The sequence below is a fragment of the Ixodes scapularis genome, unplaced genomic scaffold, assembly GCF_016920785.2.
Source record: "Ixodes scapularis isolate PalLabHiFi unplaced genomic scaffold, ASM1692078v2 PGA_scaffold3__209_contigs__length_174095766, whole genome shotgun sequence".
Lineage (NCBI taxonomy): Eukaryota > Metazoa > Arthropoda > Arachnida > Ixodida > Ixodidae > Ixodes > Ixodes scapularis.
The window spans coordinates 93,462,757-93,480,442 of record NW_024609868.1 but is presented as its reverse complement, the minus strand read 5'-3'; the positions used below and the strand labels follow the sequence as shown (position 1 = coordinate 93,480,442).

Sequence of the window (17,686 nt, the reverse complement as noted above, 5' to 3'; positions counted from 1 at the left end):
CAGCCTTGTCACATTCCCTGGCCATTAGATATTTAATTTGAATTGTTCCCGCGTCAAAAATTAGTTTACGTGTTGTCTGTAACTTGCAGCGGCAGAAAGCTGTAACTCTCAATCACTGAGCTGCACATCATGAGTGACGACGGGAATCGTTCCGACATTGAAAATTAGCTGGCGTGTTGTCCGCACATTGCAGCAATGGCCAGAGACTGTTAAAATGTTAGCTGCAGTGATTTAACAAAACCGATATCTCAGTGAACAATAAATAAGCAGTAAAATGCTATATTGTTCACTTAGACATCCATTTTGTTAAGTCACTGCAGCTAGCAGTTTAACAGGCTGTGGCCGACGCTGCAAGGTGTGGACAACACACCTGTTAATTTTGTATGCAGGAACGATTCCTGTTTTCGCACATCACATACAGCTCGGTGATTGAGAATTACGGTTTTTTGCCGCTGCAAGTTACGGACAACACACCAGCTAATTTTCGATGCCGGAACAATTTCAGTCGTAGCACATCACGTGAAGCTCAGTTATTAACCGTTACGGTTTTTTGCCGTCGCAAGTTACGGACAACACGCCTGCTAATTTTCGATGCCGGAACAATTCCCGTATCTGTGGATCACGTACATGAGAGTTACGGTTTTCTGCCATGCTTCTACGGGTCAAGTTACGGGCAAAAACCGTAGGGCCTCATTACTGTCATGCACGTAATACCTACGTAATGCTGTGACCGTTATGCAAGACAACGGAAATTGTACCGGCATCAAAAATTTATTGGCAATTTCCGTAATTTGACGGGATTTTTTTTTACAGTGCACGTTTTCATACGTGCCTTCCTGTGATTTATGATGGTGATATCACTTGCCTGTACAACGGGTAGCTGGCATCTCCCCTCCTCCCTCCTCCTTTTTTCTCCTCCTCCCTCCTCCTCCTCCCCTCCTCACCTCCTCTCCTCCTCTTCCCCTCCTCCTGCACTGCCCGCACGTTGCATTATAGAAAACGTCCCACAATGCAACGCGCGGTGCAATGCAACGCGCGGTGCAATGCAACGCGCGTTGCAATACGGGACGTTTCCCATAGTGCAACGCGCGGTTAAACGAGTGACGTCGCGACGTTTCTCATAATGCGACAGTGACGTTTCTCATAATGGAACGCGCGTTGCATTATGGGAAACGTCACATTATAAGAAACGTCCCAACGGTGACGGCGTAACCGCTCGTTGCATTATGGGAAACGTCCTATAATGCAACGCGCGGTTACGCTGACGCCGACGCCGCTCAAGCCGGAAAAGGGTGCCTAAGAGCTGCGTTCTAAAAATTGACTAACGAAATACTGAAGTCGATCGCACAGTATTATTTGTTTGAAAATACGTCGATTTTCATGAATTGTGGTTCCCACGGCGAACCGATCCCCCCCTTGACTGCCATCTTTGATTTCGGCAGCGGCCCCTATATTCGCTGGAGCTTGCGATATGGCCTCGGCTCTTTAACGTGCACCGCACAGTAGTGATACACGACCGGACGCCCATACGACACATAGTGAGATCGAAACTGTCAGAGGTGGGATTTGAGCTGTAAAGATAAGATAGAGATGAGACATTCGCGCATGGGTTCCCCTTAAAGGGAAGCTGAAGAGATCCTTGAATTCGAACAATCAGTAGAAGCTGTAATCTAGACACTTAAAAATTTTGTGTTTTAAGCTTTCTTTCAATCTTATGGTAGGAGCGTCGTAATGGCCAATTAAAATTTTGGTGTAGACCCACCTGTTGCGGCAAACTGCAGGCAGGAAAGCGCGAGAGCGGAGAGAATACCTAACGGAAGTGACGTCCCCAGCGGGGTCAGATGACCCTTGCTCGCCACTAAGCTGACTCGGGGATGCCGTTAATGACGTCACGACGCTCTGGATAGGCGGCAGAAAGCATCACCGCATGCCCGGCGTAAATTGCTGACCGTATTTATGCGAAATAAATGCGGCTTACGTTTACTTCGGCCCAAGATAAGTGCGATAACTCGGTTCACGGCACAAAAAGCTATAAAAGTCCGCTCCTAACTCAGATTTTTTTAAAAGTACTTCAGCTTCCCTTCAATCGGCTCCTTGTGAAGTCCAAGAACTTTTCCGCATTTGAACAGACAAACAACAACACACAATAAAAGACGGTAATTTTTGCACTGTAAGCATCGACTGCCCGTAAAAAGGCTGAGACTGACAATGGCTCTAAATTAGGATTGGGGGGGGGGGGGGGGGGGACAGGGGTAATTATGCGGAGGGCAAGTTGTCTGCTTCTTGCGCAGGAGTAACGGTGACGTCAAAACGACGCGGAGCTCCGATTGGCGTCGTTGAAATTTAAAGGATAGTGGGTGGACACCGACGCTCGATGCCTTGAGGTCTACCCACTATTTTTTTTAATCAGCGAATAAGAGCTCGGCGTTCTGACATCATGGCGACCCCTGTGCTTCGCATAGTTTTCGAGAACTTAAAAAGCACAGGAGTGACGAATCCCAACCGATCACTTGCTTATCACTCCGCATCCCATAAGATTGCAGCAGTGGCCAATAAGAACGCCGATCGAAGGAATCATAAATCAAGGAGCGGGAATATAATATCTTCCCCGTTATTCGCGTTTCTCAAGCTGCCAGTGAGTCGCAAGAGAAAAAAGCAGACAATTGTCACTGTTCATGAAAAGAACGCAAGGTGTGGTCTGTTCACATTCCTTGCTTCGTGATTCGTTGTTCGGCATTCTGCTCATTCTCGTTGCCTGCAAAGCGGGTCTCGTTTGAGTGTGGGTGCCAGATAGCCCACCTCCGAAACGTCGAGGGCCAACGGGGGGTAAAAACATTGTACAAGGAAAGCTTCTCGTGCTCTTTGCTTTTCATAAACTCGCAGTTTTGCCAGTGACATCTTTACCTTTGACTTGCGTATAGAACTACTGTGTCCTCGTGCCTGATGTGGTAACAAGAGTTAAGATGGCAGCGCCTGCCAACGTGCTGGAGTATTTTAAAAGAACAAGAGAGCAAGCACTGACGTCCCTTTTGCTCAAGTCACTTCGAAAATAATCCAGCCCAACGTGTCTCGGATTAAAAAGATATATTCATACGATAGTTCTGGCTTTCCTGACGGTGCATACAGCTGCAGTCTGAGAAGATAGGTGTATTTGAATGGTGATATTTCTGAAGGCGGAAATTCCGAGCTCATAGCTTTATCTTAGGCAGTTGCTACTGCTAAGCGAGAGTTCACGCATTCGAGGTGGGCTTTTGAGTGAAGAGCTGGTAACTGCAACCTAGTAGTGAATTTGTCGTACAGGGAATTATAAGAGGACAAAAGCTGAGAAACAATATTTTAAACGAAACACAAGACAACTGAGTACCGAATAGCATAGAGTCATAGACTATGCGAATACGTTTTAAGAGATGAGCTACAAGCTTCGAGTGGAAACGAATTGACGAAATCAGATCATTATGCAGCATGCCATTTCTAGCACTCGAGACATGAAATGGAGGCTCGCAGCCGATTGCCTGCGAGCCGCTTCCCAGGCAGTCGCGGGGCCCGCGGACCGCCTGTTGGAAACACTCGCAAGGAAGAATTTCTGCGGCATCAAATCGGAAGAGTGCGATCATTCCATTAAATGAGACCCTAAGGGCGTCGTTTTTATTCGCTTAACTATAACGACCGCGAGCCCTCTCTCGTGCAGAAGAACACGTGACAGCAGTGAATTGCGCAAACCAGCGCCAACGTCTCCAGATGCCAAGTCGCTCATCCCAAAATCAAAAGTGGAGCGAGGCTGCTTGCGGGCGAACCAGTCGCCGCCTCCTTGTTTGCCTCCCGCTATCTGCAGCGCCGCTCTCCCGCATTTCGACGCCACGAGCAACTGGGCACGCGCGCGGAGGTGACTGTTGCTGACGGAGTCGACGGTGGCGTGTGCAGCACGAATGCTAGGCGAAGGAATATTCTCGCGTGTGGAGGAGCGACCTTCAAAACTATTCGCGGCTAGAAGCTCGCTAGGAACGCATCTGTTTTCCTCACCCTGGGCAGCGCACGTGCTATCCACGCAGTATTGCAAGTGCTTCCACCAGCAGAGGAAGTTGAATTATCCTCACCCTGGGTTGTGAAAAAATCCAACCAGGAGGCGATACCCAGACTTCTCGCCGCGAATACACATCTTTCATACGGAAACAAACAGTAGGAGAGGATGAGATGGGAACTTACGGCGACGGCAGAGCGCCGAGCTCCGATTGGAATTTACAGTACGCAGACGCAAGCTAGCGATCTTTGTCTCGACTACGAGCACTTTCTCCCTCCAATCAGAGCGAACGAGTGCGTCGTCTGCTCCTCGCGTAGGGTGTGGCGTTCGGACGCCGAACGCAAAGCGCAAAACCCTGCGCGAGGAGCAGACAACGCGCTTGTTCGCTCTGAGTCGAGGGAGGCAGTGGGTAGATACAAAAGGCAGCTAGCTTGGCGTCCCCCCCCCCCCCCCCCCCCCTAATTGAGCCATCCAATTAGAGCTTGGCGTTCTACATCACCAGATGGTCTCATCTCCTCTACTTCAGTTTCTCTCCGTATAGAACCTTTTCGAAAGTCATGGTCCGAGTGCTAGAAGGACTAGAAGGTGGGAGCCCCTGCACAATGGCGGAAAAATTGACACGGCGGAACAGCCGAGTCATCGAGTGATAGTTTAATCTTATTTGCACACACAAATTGCGACCAATCTCAGCAGGACGCATCCGTCATTAAGTTGCAAACGCTCCTCGTGGTTTGAAATGGAACGTCTCTACGGTATAGGCCCTCTAGATCGGGAGTTCGAGATTAGCGCCACACGTGGTTTTCAACACCCTTGATTTCACACGGGCGCACCGCCGCTGCTTTTGCCACTACTTCTAGTTCTGGTTTACTGTGGTCCTGCAATCGATCGCTGATGTCTGCACTGGCTGCACTCCACTGCTTAACTTCAACTTGTATAACAACAAAATAACCAACACTCCTGCGCCGAAAAACGAACAAAACATCCGGCTGAATGGAATGGAGAAAACATCCGTGGAGAAACGAACAATAAAAAAAAAATTAAAGGCTTACTTTGGTCGCAGGAGGAGGAGGAGGAGGAGGACACAACTTTATTTATAACGCACTACAGCGTAAACGCTGTTTCACTTGAACTGCGAGTGTAGCAGAAGCCAAGAGCGAGCACCGGGCTTTTAGCGACCCTATTAAGGCTTGTTCACACTAGTTCACACATACAGTGGAGCGCAATAAGCACAGCGCTGACTTTGCGCTAACCGCGTGCTAACGGTAGCGTTAAAAAGATTTGTCTCGCACCGTCAAAACTATTGCTCATGGCAGACGATAAGTGGCTGACGACGCGTGAACAGCGCCTTATCAGAGCTCCACTGCATATAAAAGCCGGCCTTCAAGCGGCCAAGCACGGGGGCTTATGTCGTGCAAGCGCTTGTCATTCTTTTTAGAAGGAGTCGTCCAAGTCGTTTAAGTCGTTCTTTTTAGAACGTCTTGAAGCTCGTGGAAAACTCGGGGTTGCGCCAAAGTTACCACTCGTGAAGCAGGCGCAAAGCTAGCGGTGACGGCACGCGATGATAATCTTATCATCCGTGTTCCGCCACCGCTAGCTTTGCGCCTGCTTCATGAGTGGTAATTTTGGCGCACCCCCGAGTTTCCCACGAGCTTCAAGTCGTTCTAAAAATAGTTTATTCAGGGGTTTTCGACGACGCTCAGTAAGTTTCTAATTGGAGTCATATGTCTATTTTCACTAATTAAAACGTTAATTAACGCATTTTAATTAATCAGCTGACTGATCGCAAACATTAAAGGAGCTGTGCAACGATATTCAATTGGAATGTTTTTCTCTCTACACTAGCTTACTGGCACACCTCGGACTCAAGGATACTCACACGCAACACCATTGGCCAAGAAACTCCTTTGTTGTGGTGTAATTTCAAGGACAAAAGCGATCATTTTCATTCAATCTCTCCTTTGCAAAATTTGATGACGTAACTCGGGGATCGCAGTACACCCAAGTGACGATATTTGAATGCGGTTCATAGATTGGACCCGAGCATTGCGTGGGCACTCGACTTGGGCTCGTGACAATTGCTAGCTCGAGAAGCATTCGGGTTGTGACCCGTGTCCAATCGCTGCAACGACGACAACAGCCGAGCCATAACAATGTCTGGAACTCAGCGCGTGTCCTGCGCTTTGCCAACCCCTGCGCGTGGCTTTGATCAACACTGGCGGCATATAATCGGCTCCAGATCACGTGGCCGCTTGTTCTGGCTGCGAGTTGAGGGGGTGAACGCCGCTCGTTTTTCTTAAATTTTTTTCTGGGACTTCTATTGCGTGGGGTGAAAAACGAACGCGTGTTTCATAGGTCATTAACGTTAGGGATCCGATTTAAGTGGTATTTGTGCACAGTACAAAAATTGTTGCATCGCTCCTTAAGCACCCACATAGTGTCCCTCTGGCCATATAAGTCACCTGCACAAACCACATAAGTATAACTTTCACGGCTTTCTTTAAATCAATCTGTAAAGCTTAAAAAAACAGCCTGTATATATTTTTTGGTGTCAACGGTCCTTTTTCGATTGTTCAACTGCGTTCTCATTGTCTAATGGCGCAATCTGAGTGGTTGGAAATCAATAACAAGATCCTCCAGACTCGCCACGCTTTGCATTTCTTGAGTTGTCTTTGGCTAGATTATTTTCAACCGCGCTCGAGCAATATACCACCCTGAAGTCTCGAAGTAAAATATTCTTCCACCTAGAGGAAATTGCCCGCGCATGAAGTCACCGTTAGTGGGTCCCCGAGCGGCAAACAGACTAAAGCTTGACGAAAGTAGCCGCCAAATGGCAGACGCGTCCACCGTGGCGCCGCTGCGGTGGACGCGTCTGCATTTTTTTTTTTCAAAGGGCTAAATTTTTTTTGTGAAGTTTTCCCCTAATATTTTTTAGCAATATTTACGTTATAGACGCAATTTTGTTGAACGTAACGGCAAGCTCTAAGCTCCGCCCACGGATCAGTGGCCTCCCCTAAAGTCACTGGATCCTGGGAAAGTAACGCCAAGCTCCCCGTGTGGTCGCCATCTTGGTCCGTGAAATGAGCAATTTCTCCTTGACCCCTCCGTTCTTGGTGAGCCGATCTAGATCCGCTGGTGACGGGTAGCTTTATGCAGTGGTTTTTTGTATACCGAGATTATGCTAACCAAACACCGGTGAAACAAGCGTTCATCGTCGTACCACCACCAGATGCTGTCTCGGTGCTTGGAGGCACTGAAAAATAAGTTTACTGTATTTAAATACGCAAGAAGAACAATATAACTGTAAGAGATCCATGTAGAAGGGCATGAATAATAAGTTGACTGCATACAAAGTGCCAAAGACTCTTATATTGGCGAGGAACGCCTCCAGTACGATGATGCTTCATGGTAATCTTGGCGCGACTGGTTTAGAACGACCCTCTGGAAGCTTCGAACATTTCAATGGACCAAGATGGCGATTTCCATGGCAACGTAGACCGTTTCGTCTACGTTGTCAGCGGCGCCATGACACCCGCATCGCCGGCCCAGCCTACGAAGGCATGTACGTTCGATGTTTCCTACCCGCCCGGCGCGTCGGTGGATTCTATCTTCGACGCGGCGGCGGCCATTGTCGGCACTGCCGAATTGTTCTCTGTGCAGCATCTGGGAGGCAGCAACTTTCAGATGTCTGTTACATCGTCATCGGCCATGAGCCGAATCGTCAACGCCGGGGCTCTGACCATCGGCGGAACAAGCGTCCCCATCGTCCCGGTAGGCCCGCAAGTAACGTCCATTACGTGCCTCTACCTACCGATTTATGTGAGAAACGAAGCCCTCGCCGCCGCCCTGTCGCTTTACGGGAAGGTTCTGGATATTCGCTTCGGCGTCTACCAGGACCTCCCCAACCTCCGGACGGGTACCCGCTACATCCGAATGGAGATGAAGGAGTCTACCCCGGTGCCGAACTTCCTCCGCGTCTCCGGTCATCGGGCCACCTTCGACTACCGCGGTCTCAAGAGAGTCTGCCGACGCTGCCAGCAGGAGGGCCACCTCAAGGCGGCCTGTAACGTGCCCTATTGTGCCCGCTGCGCCGCCTTCGGCCACGACACCGTCGGCTGCGCGGCCGGCTGCGGACGCTGCGGAGCGGCCCACGCCACGGTGGACTGCACCCAGCGTCGCAGCTACTCAGCCGTGGCCGGCTGCGGCCAGGACGACTTCCCGGCCTTGACTCCGGCGTCCCAGACTCCGAAGTCCCAGGGCAGGCCTCCTACCACCCCTACTCCCCCTCCTGCGGCGACGGCCGCCACCCAAGGGTCCGGTGACACGCCTACCCCCGCCGAGCCCCCAGTGACGACCCCGTCCGAGCTCGCCCCGACATCGCAACAGTCGAAGCCGGCAAGCGCCACCGACGCGAATTCGAACGCGTCACAGGACGCCGCCGAGGCCGCGCTTTCGAATGCGGTCCACACCGCATCTGTGCGCGCGCCCACTCCTACCAGTCCCGGCTCAGAGGAAGTGCTGGTGAAGGAGGAACGCCCGCGAACGCCGGAACTCTGCCCCAGCCCGCTTCCCAGCTGGAGCGACATTACGGAGGACTCTGCCTCATCGTCGGACGACTGCCTCGTCATCGACGAGGTTGCCCACGACAAAGACAGCGCTCTGCCGCGCGGCCGAGATCGTCGCCGCGGCACCTCCGAGGAACTCCGAAAAACCTGCAGCCGCAGTCGCAGCCCGCATGGCGGTGCCGAAGACGGGAAGCGAGATCTTTCCAGCAGCGGCGAATCAGAGTCCCCAGGATCCACTCCAGCATCGGCAGCGGCTCCCAAGCGGTTGCGGAAGGACCTCGTCGCGCTGTCTGACAGCTCGTGCATCACATCCGATACATCCACGGACTAGCAGTGAACACAACGACCACCTTCCCCCCCCCCCCCCCCCCCCCCCCCCCCCCCCATCCCCTTTTCGCGCACCTGCGAGTCATCACCCTGAACGTTCAGGGCTTCCGCAGCGTGACAAAACAGATCGAGGTCATCCAGTTCGCCCGAACCGCCCGTTGCGACCTCCTGTTCCTGCAAGAAACGAACTTCCACAGGCAGCGCGACGTGGACCTCTTCAAGCAGCGGTATGGGGTGGATTGTTTCTTTTCATACGCCACTACACGGAGCTCGGGGGTGGGGGTCATTATCTTTAACCGCTCGCTCCTCCGTCTCAGCGCGTGCTGCTTTGACCCCGACGGGCGGTACATCGCTTTTGATTTCTTCGTGGACGGCACGCGCTTTCGTGCTGTGGGTGTGTACGCTCCAGCCCAGCGTTCGCAATCCCCGGCCTTTTTCAAGAGCCTGGACGTCCATCTGCTCGACGCTCGCCACTGCCTGCTCCTCGGCGACTTCAACTGCGTCGTCGATTCCCGGCGCGATGTCAGGGGCCCAGGCTACGGACGCACCACGTGGAACGCCGGCGAGCTGATACGCCTGATGCGACACTTCGACCTAGTGGACTGCTGGACTCTGCTCCATGGCACCGCTTTCGAGCATACCTGGCAACGAGGAAACTCGAGCAGTCGCCTGGACAGGTGTTACATCTCCGAGTTTCTGAGCCCCTCTGTCACCGCCTGCTGCGCAATGAACTTCCCTCCCTCCACTACGTACATTTCCGACCACCGTCCGGTACTCGTAGAGCTCCGCTTCAGCAGCAAAGCCAGTACTCAACGCACCTGGCGTCTCGACGCCCGACTGCTGCGAGACAAAACAAGCCGCGACTGCCTGAGAGAAGCTTGCGCCGGTCCCTCCATGGAGCGGCACCAGACCCCTTGACCTTTGACCGGCTTCAAGACAGCTGGCGGGTGGCGTGCGTGGCGGAGGGTCGTGCCCTGCGTCGGCGGCACGCCGAGCAGCTCCGAGACACCTCTCTGCGAATTCGGATTGTGCAACGGGGCGGCGCGGGGACTCCGCTAATGCGGGGCTACCTGCAGCAGCTCCTCGACCGTTACCAGCGACAGCTACGACTTTGTACCAACGCAGCCACAGCCTACCACGGACGGGTCGGGCCCTCGGCTCACCCCGAGGTGCTGCGCTACGCCCACCGCACCGAAGTGCGGGAGCGACGCGTCCCTTCAGTGCCGACAACCCCAGGCGCGCCAGCAACACCAGGTCAACCGTCGGTCTCCGGTTTCAGCGCCCACTTCCGGGCCCTGGCAACCACCGAATCGGCGGTGGACCGTGCGACCCTCGTGGCGCACCCCTTCCTACGCGATCTCCCGCAAGTTCCCGAAGACCTAGCCGCACACCTGCACGAGCCCCCCAACCCCGAAGAGGTGCTCCTTGCCCTCTCAAGAATGAAAACTGGGTCCGCGCCGGGCCCAGATGGGTTTCCCGCCGAATTCTACCGTACCTTCTGGGACGTGCTGGGCAACTATATCTGTGCCGTGCTCCGGGAATTTTTCACGGAGCACCGCCTTCCAGAGTCGTTCCGCCGAGGCAGAATCATTCTTCTGCCTAAGGAGGGAGGAGACCCCAACGACCCGGGCGCGTGGCGTCCCATCACGCTACTCAACGCAAGCTACAAGCTGCTAGCGTCGATCATCACGCAGCGCCTCCACGGCATGCTCCCGGACGTGGTGACACCCCACCAGACGTGCTCGATCGTCGGCCGCAGCATTCAGACCCTGACATCCCTGACGAGGGACGTGGTGCAGTACACGAACGCTCGCCAAGCCAGAGGCCTGATCGCCTCCCTCGACCAAGCGAAGGCTTTCGACCGGGTGGAGCACCCGTTCCTCCTGGCCGTGCTCACCGCTTTCGGTATTCCCCCTGAAGGGGTTCGACTCTTCGAGACGCTCTACAGTGACATGAAAAGCGACCTCTATCTAAACGGCGGTGTGACGGCCAGCTTCCCCGTCACCCGGGGGGTCCGCCAGGGTTGCCCGCTCTCGCCGCTGCTCTTCGTCCTTACCCTGGAGCCCTTCCTAGCCAACGTCGAAAGGACCCCCCAGGTCCGCGGACTCTCCCTGCCCGGAAACGGCGAGGTGAAGGTGTCGGCATACGCCGACGACATTACACTGTACCTGCGGGACACCGACGACCTCGGAGCGGCTCTCCGGATCTTCGAGACCTACGGGTCTCTCTCCGGAGCGAGGTTGAATGAGCAGAAGAGCGCGGTGCTGTGGGTTAACCGACCGCCTGACCCCTCTTCACCGATCCCGGCAAAAACTTCGGTCACGATCCTTGGTGTCACCTACCGCTCGTCAGGAGTCTCGGCGGACATGTGGGCGCGCCTGGCGCGCGACATCGGGGAGAAAGTGGACTCTGCTCGCTCCTACGCCCTTCCCCTGGCCGAGCGCAGGTACCTAGCCTACTCTGTCTTCTGTGGACGCCTCTGGTATCTGGCGCAAACGGCGCTCCCGACCTCACGTTTCATCCGACCGGTGAAAAGCGCGCTCTACAGCTTCTTCTGGTCAGAGAAGACGGAGCTGGTCACTCGGCCAGTTGTCTGCCTCCCGCGCGAGCGTGGAGGGTGGGGCTTTCCCTGTGTCGACATCGCACCCGCAGTGCTCCAACTCAAGACCATGCTGAAGATATTGCGCGATGAGCACGGCCCAGCCCGATCCCTCGCGCTCTACTTCGTGGGGCACTCCCGCCGAGAACTGGGAGTCGAGTCGCCGAGCTCACCCGGCCCCTGTGCCGAAACCCCGCCGTCTGACTACCGAAGGGCAATACAGCTCTTCAAACGTCTCAAGGAGCGGGCGCCCCAGCTGGACGTAGTGCAGACACCGACAGCTCGTCTCACAGAGGTCCTCCTGGAGCCGCAGATTTCGGCAACGCAGGTGGAGCTCGGAGACTCTTTCTCCTGGTCCCGCCTCACTTCTTCGTATCTCCCGGGGCACCTACGGGACTTCGAATGGCAGCGCGGTTGGGGCGTCCTCCCCAGCGGAGACCGCTTGCTCCGCTGGGGCGTGTCGCGCACGGACGAGTGCCCTAACTGTGGGAATCGCGAAACGAATGTGCACGCGGTGAAGGAGTGCGTTGTGGCGCGGACGTTCTGGCGCGTCATCCGCACCAGCTTCCGCGGTTTGGGCGTAGGACTTTACCTGCTGCGCGGGAGATGCCCTCCGGGCGTCTTCGTCCGTCTCCTCCTCGCCGCGGCCGAGTACGTGCTGTGGAGGAACCGGTGCTGCGCGGTGAGACAGGCGCGTCGATCGCGTGCTCTTTGGCCCCTCCTGTGGCGGCTCCGGCGGGAGCTCGTGGGACACCTCGAGGAGCAACTGTTTTTCCTCGGAGAACAAGAGTTCCTCAGGCGCTGGTCCTGCCGGTACCTGAGCGTTCGCGACTCGCGGATTGAACTCCGCTTCAGGTACCTGGACAACCTCTAGGTCCCTGAGTTCAGAGCGGTGCCGTTGGGGGCGCGGGCGCGGGTGTGCGGCTCTGGGATGACGCTTCGGCTGCGTGAGTGATCGCGCGGACGGGGACACCTCGGGGTATGCGCCTTCGAACTTGTGCGTGTGGCTCCGCGGCAAAGACCCGCCCACTGTACAGACACTGGTTCGCGCATATATGTGTACACAGTGTTCTTAACCTCTGCGCGTCTCTTACAAAATCTTGTCCACAGTGTTGCAAATAAATTTTCTAATTAGACCGATTAGCCAATCGCCTTGCTAGGTTTGGGTCGTGTGTATGTTAGTGCCCGTTTGTGTCCCGCTAGCAGGTAGCGAAGTCAATGGCGCTACTTTCCCAGGATCCAGTGACTTTAGCCTCCCCTAGAGTCACTGAATGTTCCCAGAGTACCGAATTCCATTTAGTCCGCTTACCGGAAGTCAATCCCGCAGAATACAGTTCTGATTGGCTGGTTTAGCCCGTGGCGGAAGTTGCCAGTCGGCCATTTTCTGGATCGGCCCAAACCAACTTAAACGTTTCGTTGACAATAATAATCCATGGAGAAGGGGAACAAAGGGGACAAAGGACAAACACACATTTTCAGACACAGCTAGTTGACTAGTGCGCGACCGAGGAAATCCGCCTGGTCTTGGTATCGAACCAGGGACCTCTCTATTTCCAGTGGAGCGCTCTACAAAGTGAGCTAATCGGGAGTTAGACGTCAGTAGAGCAAACGGGTTTTATCACCAAGGATGAATTAACAAGGTTTAACGGCTTGCATTTTAAGGTCATTAGTGGCACTGTGTCACTTTGATTTGTCGCAAGAAAACTAATCAATGAAAGTCGTGATTCCTGTTGCTTTAACTGTGTGATGCACCGTGGGGTAGTACAACCTGCAAGGTCAAAATAAGTCGAACTCGCAGTACATCACACAATAAAGGCTACAGGATTCACGACTTCCATTGATCAGTGCTATTGCGACAAATCAAGTGACATAGTACAACTACAGACCTTTAGGAGCAATAACAAGATGTACAATATAGTATGCCATTTTGAATGTTTTACACAAACATTAATCAATAGAGATCATGACGAGTTACTTCATTTGTGTTACGAGCTCGAACAGAGTAAATACCGCAGAAGCACAAGCTGGTGTAGAAGTTATCTCCTTACAACTTTTATGGTTTTGTGATGTTCATAATAACGTCTTAAAATTGCACACAAACAAGCATAGGCAACATAGAATGGTGGTGATGATCTGGTCATGTCGAAGTGCAATTCAAGAAAAATAAAACCGCTGGTTTATAAACAAAGAATCTGATATCATGAACAATGTCATAAAAATTGGGGTTGTGTATATGTTTATACAGCCTAGAACTTGGTCTGCCTCGCAGGGGCGACGAGTCTCCCAGCTGTAGATGAGCAATTTAGCCAGTGCAGTACAACCGCTAGCCTGGGGTCTTTAACGTGCACTACACAGTAGTGATACACGACCGCACGCCGGTACGATGCTCATCCAGATCGAAACGGGCAGGGGTGGGGATTGATCCCAGGATCCCTGGGTTCTGCAGCGCGAGCTTTCGCTCCACGTGCTCCGAGCTGGTGTGCGCTAGCCCACTCGGCCACCGATTCCCCATGAACAATGTCATCTGCACATGTTCATCGCATATGCAGCTTACAAAGCTATTGAAGCTCGAAGCAGCGGCTGAATAAATAACGAGTCATGTGATAAAGCAGTTCGAATGGTTTATTGCACATAACCACTGGGCTTAAGGTGCTCAGGACAAGAGAAAATTAAATTAGGCTATGGATAGGCAACTCAGTAGTAATTTCGGTCTATATATACCTTAATGTAGAAAAAAAACAAAAAAACAATAGACATGAAACAAGCCTCTCTAAAATTCATGTAAAAAAAAAAAACAAAAAAACAAGTGGACGAATTAGAAGGCATCTATCTGCCTGGCATGACAGTTTTGCGAGTATTTCTTCTGTCACAAATTTAAAATGACTAGTTTGTTGGCTGCCGTACAATAAAAAAATACAATACATCCAAAAGATAAGTTACAAAATATTGGACACGGTCTGACAAACAGAGCAGAAGTAGAAGCCGAATGAGAAATTCTTGCTACATGGGAAGAAAACATATTGCGTAGAGCAGAATGTTGAGATGTGTATATAAAGTGCTACATTTTCCGCTTGTGGCCTTTTTTAATTAACGTTTATAACCAAAACTATGAGCTAAGTAGGTGTGTGAGCTATTGTTAAAATGGAAAGTGAGCACCGAGTATAAGAGACAAACACCAGATGTGCTTAAAAGCAGCAGATCGGTTTCATTACGAAGGGCACGTACCGGGTAGAGCTGCACGAAGTAAAAGGGGCCCTGTGATGACTTACAGTTGTGCTACAAGTTCCTTTGCTTGTGTTTGTGAAAGCTCTTGCGCCGATCTTCGCTACAGTTCTATCCTTTTTATGCTTTACAGTTGAACTCAAAAAGTATAAATTATACTTTGATGAGTACAATTGTCAAGCATAAATCGAGAAAAAGAAATCCAAGATAAGTGCAAAAGCTGTCACCGACAAAAAATCCATGTGATGACTGACAGCACAACTGCCAGTCATCACATGGCCACTTTTCCTTTATGCGGATCTACCCGGTATTAGCTCTTCGCAACAAAAACCATCAGCTGCTGTTTAGCACATGGGGCGTTTGTCTGCAACTTTTTTTTCGGTTAGGTTTGGTGCTCAGTTTTTTCACTATGACATTACCTCACACACCGGCGTAGCTTATACTTGTAGAGAAAGAAACGTACTACCCTCAAGAGTATGAGTAGAAACAGATAAACATTACGTCACAGGCACACACTAGCTTGCCTCATATTGAAGTGAAATGTACCACCGTGAGCAGTATGAGTGAGGACACCAGAGCGCATGACCTACGACACATTGCGCGGAAATAACTCTAGGCTGATAAAACTACTAAGTGGAGACGGGGACTGGGAGGGTGTGCACATCGGAGTGAATGAATACTCTCGCCATCTCGCTGTTCACTTCACAGTTTTATCAGCCTGGAGGTAGTGTAGCATGTACCGAAGACCACAAGCTCTGGCGTTCCCACTCATACTGTTCCCAATAGCACTGAGGTCCTCTCAAATCATGCATAATTCAACACATGTTTAGCTTACACAAACGCTGATTTGTTCCAGCTTCTTTAGAACTGCTCTTAGCTTAAATGACATAAGGCATCGCTTAAATATATATTGAGTGACAGTGAAAATAATGATCAATTGTAAGTAGCGCTGTGTCTGTCTTTCTTCCTGCCCGTTCCCTTGTTGCGCTTTTTAAGCAGTTTGTGCGACCATAGCATGGTGTAAGATAATACTCTTCAGGTGAGGTCAGCGCGCTCCTCGCGACGTGCCCGATAAAGTTCGCTCTTCACTCTCTCTCACTATGGTTTCAAGCGGCGCCGGCAGGTAACTCGTCGACCCGTGGGCACTAGGCACCCTAGTGGGCACTTACAAGACGGCTCGTGCCGCCTCATGTACGCACAGAGCTCCAGCGAGGTCGTCGCACGAGCAGAAAGATCACGGTCTACCGGGGTGTCATGGCAACGAGATCATTTTTTTCGCTCCCACAGAGTTTTGCCGTTTGGCCGCCGGCGACACTGTCAGCCACGGGCAAGGTGGCGGCGGAATAATGCAGCCTTTCGTATGCCCGTCGAACGAACACTATCTGATTCTTCGCGCCGCGCGTTCAGCCCCGCCGTGTCCTCACCTAAAGAGTGTATCTTACACCGTGGACCCTAGCAACACATTAAAAATAATAAAGAAGACATATAATCTATTTGGAACACAATAGGTGAAAGAAGCTCAGGAGTTTGCGCACATTTTTTTATTGTTGATGATAGGGTGACCACCCGTCCCGCGACTCGCGGGATTGCCCCGCATTGAGAGCTCGTGTCCCGTGTCCCGCAAGAAATTTTCAAATCTTCAAATTTCCCCGCATTTTATACTGTCGTAAAATTCACTCTGCAACTCATGGTGCCGCCGAACAACGGGGCACGGGGAAGCGCGGAGGTCGCTGGTAACCGTGTGAAACGCATGGGTACGCCATCTTCTATTCAAGCATTGCGGAAAGTTCGGAAAGCGACCGTCGTTTTTGCAGTAGAACCGACCCGCATGCTCCGTTGTGCCTCTCCCTTGGTGGCAAATTATTGCCAAAAACAATTGCTCGCCAAAATTTTAAATATAAGATATTATAATTATTTTCATACCGCTGGCGTCAATGCAAAAGGGTTGCCGTGGATTGACCCTCACAAGGGTCGAAAAAGAACATAATGTTAAAAACTTGTGTACACTCTAAAAAAAAGCCCGTGCGCCTACTTTCACGCGCAACACTCGAAGGGCCAATTACCGTAGCTTACAGAGGCAGCTCAGCGAATGATGGTGCCGACACATATGTTTAGATGAAAAAACGCAGACTGAGTTGTGACATTAAGCAATGCAAGTGCGACGTTTTGCATTGCTTAATGTCACAACTCGTATTGCGTTTTGCGGTCTAAACATATATTTCGGCATTCTCATTTGCTGAGCTGCCTCCGTAAGTTGCGGTGATTGGCTCCCCGAGAGTTGTGCGGGAAAGTGGACGCACGGGTTCTTTTTTTTTTTAGGGTGTAGGACCACGTTGGGGATAAATGTAAGCGTTGACAGGAAACAATAACCAGAAAAGGATTAACGGTTTCTTATTTCCATTTGTTGCATTGAGTTCTGCTTCAGTTGATTTTAATGTTTTTAATTTCGACACATTTAATAACATATTTGGCATAAAATAAGTATATCACTGGGAGTGCAAATTATTTGAGCTGAATTGCTGCAATACAATTAGAATGTATATAAGTAGCACAGGATATTAAATGTGTTAACAGAGCTTCGGTTCGTGGTGTACCTGTTAATAAATTTCCTCTAGCCCCCCTGCCGCCGCCACTGCCCCGCGTCCCGTATCTCGCTAGCAGGAAGGTGGTCACCCTAGTTGATGACGTCGTGGGTCTGAATCAATAGAGGATCGAAACGACAAGAGCGTGCGACAATCATGCGCGATCTTCCTAATTGTTAGAATTACCATCCAGCTATTAAGATGTGAATGCCCCACTGATTTGCGGGTGTTCAAAGCAAAAGTTTGGGCAAAAATCACGACCCTGAAACTATCAGAAGGGTCACGTGCATCTATTCAGCCAGTCCTACGTCTAGAATTCTATGTCGTCATTATCCGACGCTCTAGAGTCTAGACCAATGTCGTCACTGAACGCTCG

The 17,686-nt window shown here is 51.7% G+C and overlaps 1 pseudogene; it reads right to left on the bottom strand.

The window, feature by feature from the left end:
• Positions 1-9,363, bottom strand: part of LOC115316252 — a 44,292-nt pseudogene extending 34,929 nt beyond the window's left edge.
• Between the last annotated feature and the right edge of the window lie 8,323 nt (positions 9,364-17,686).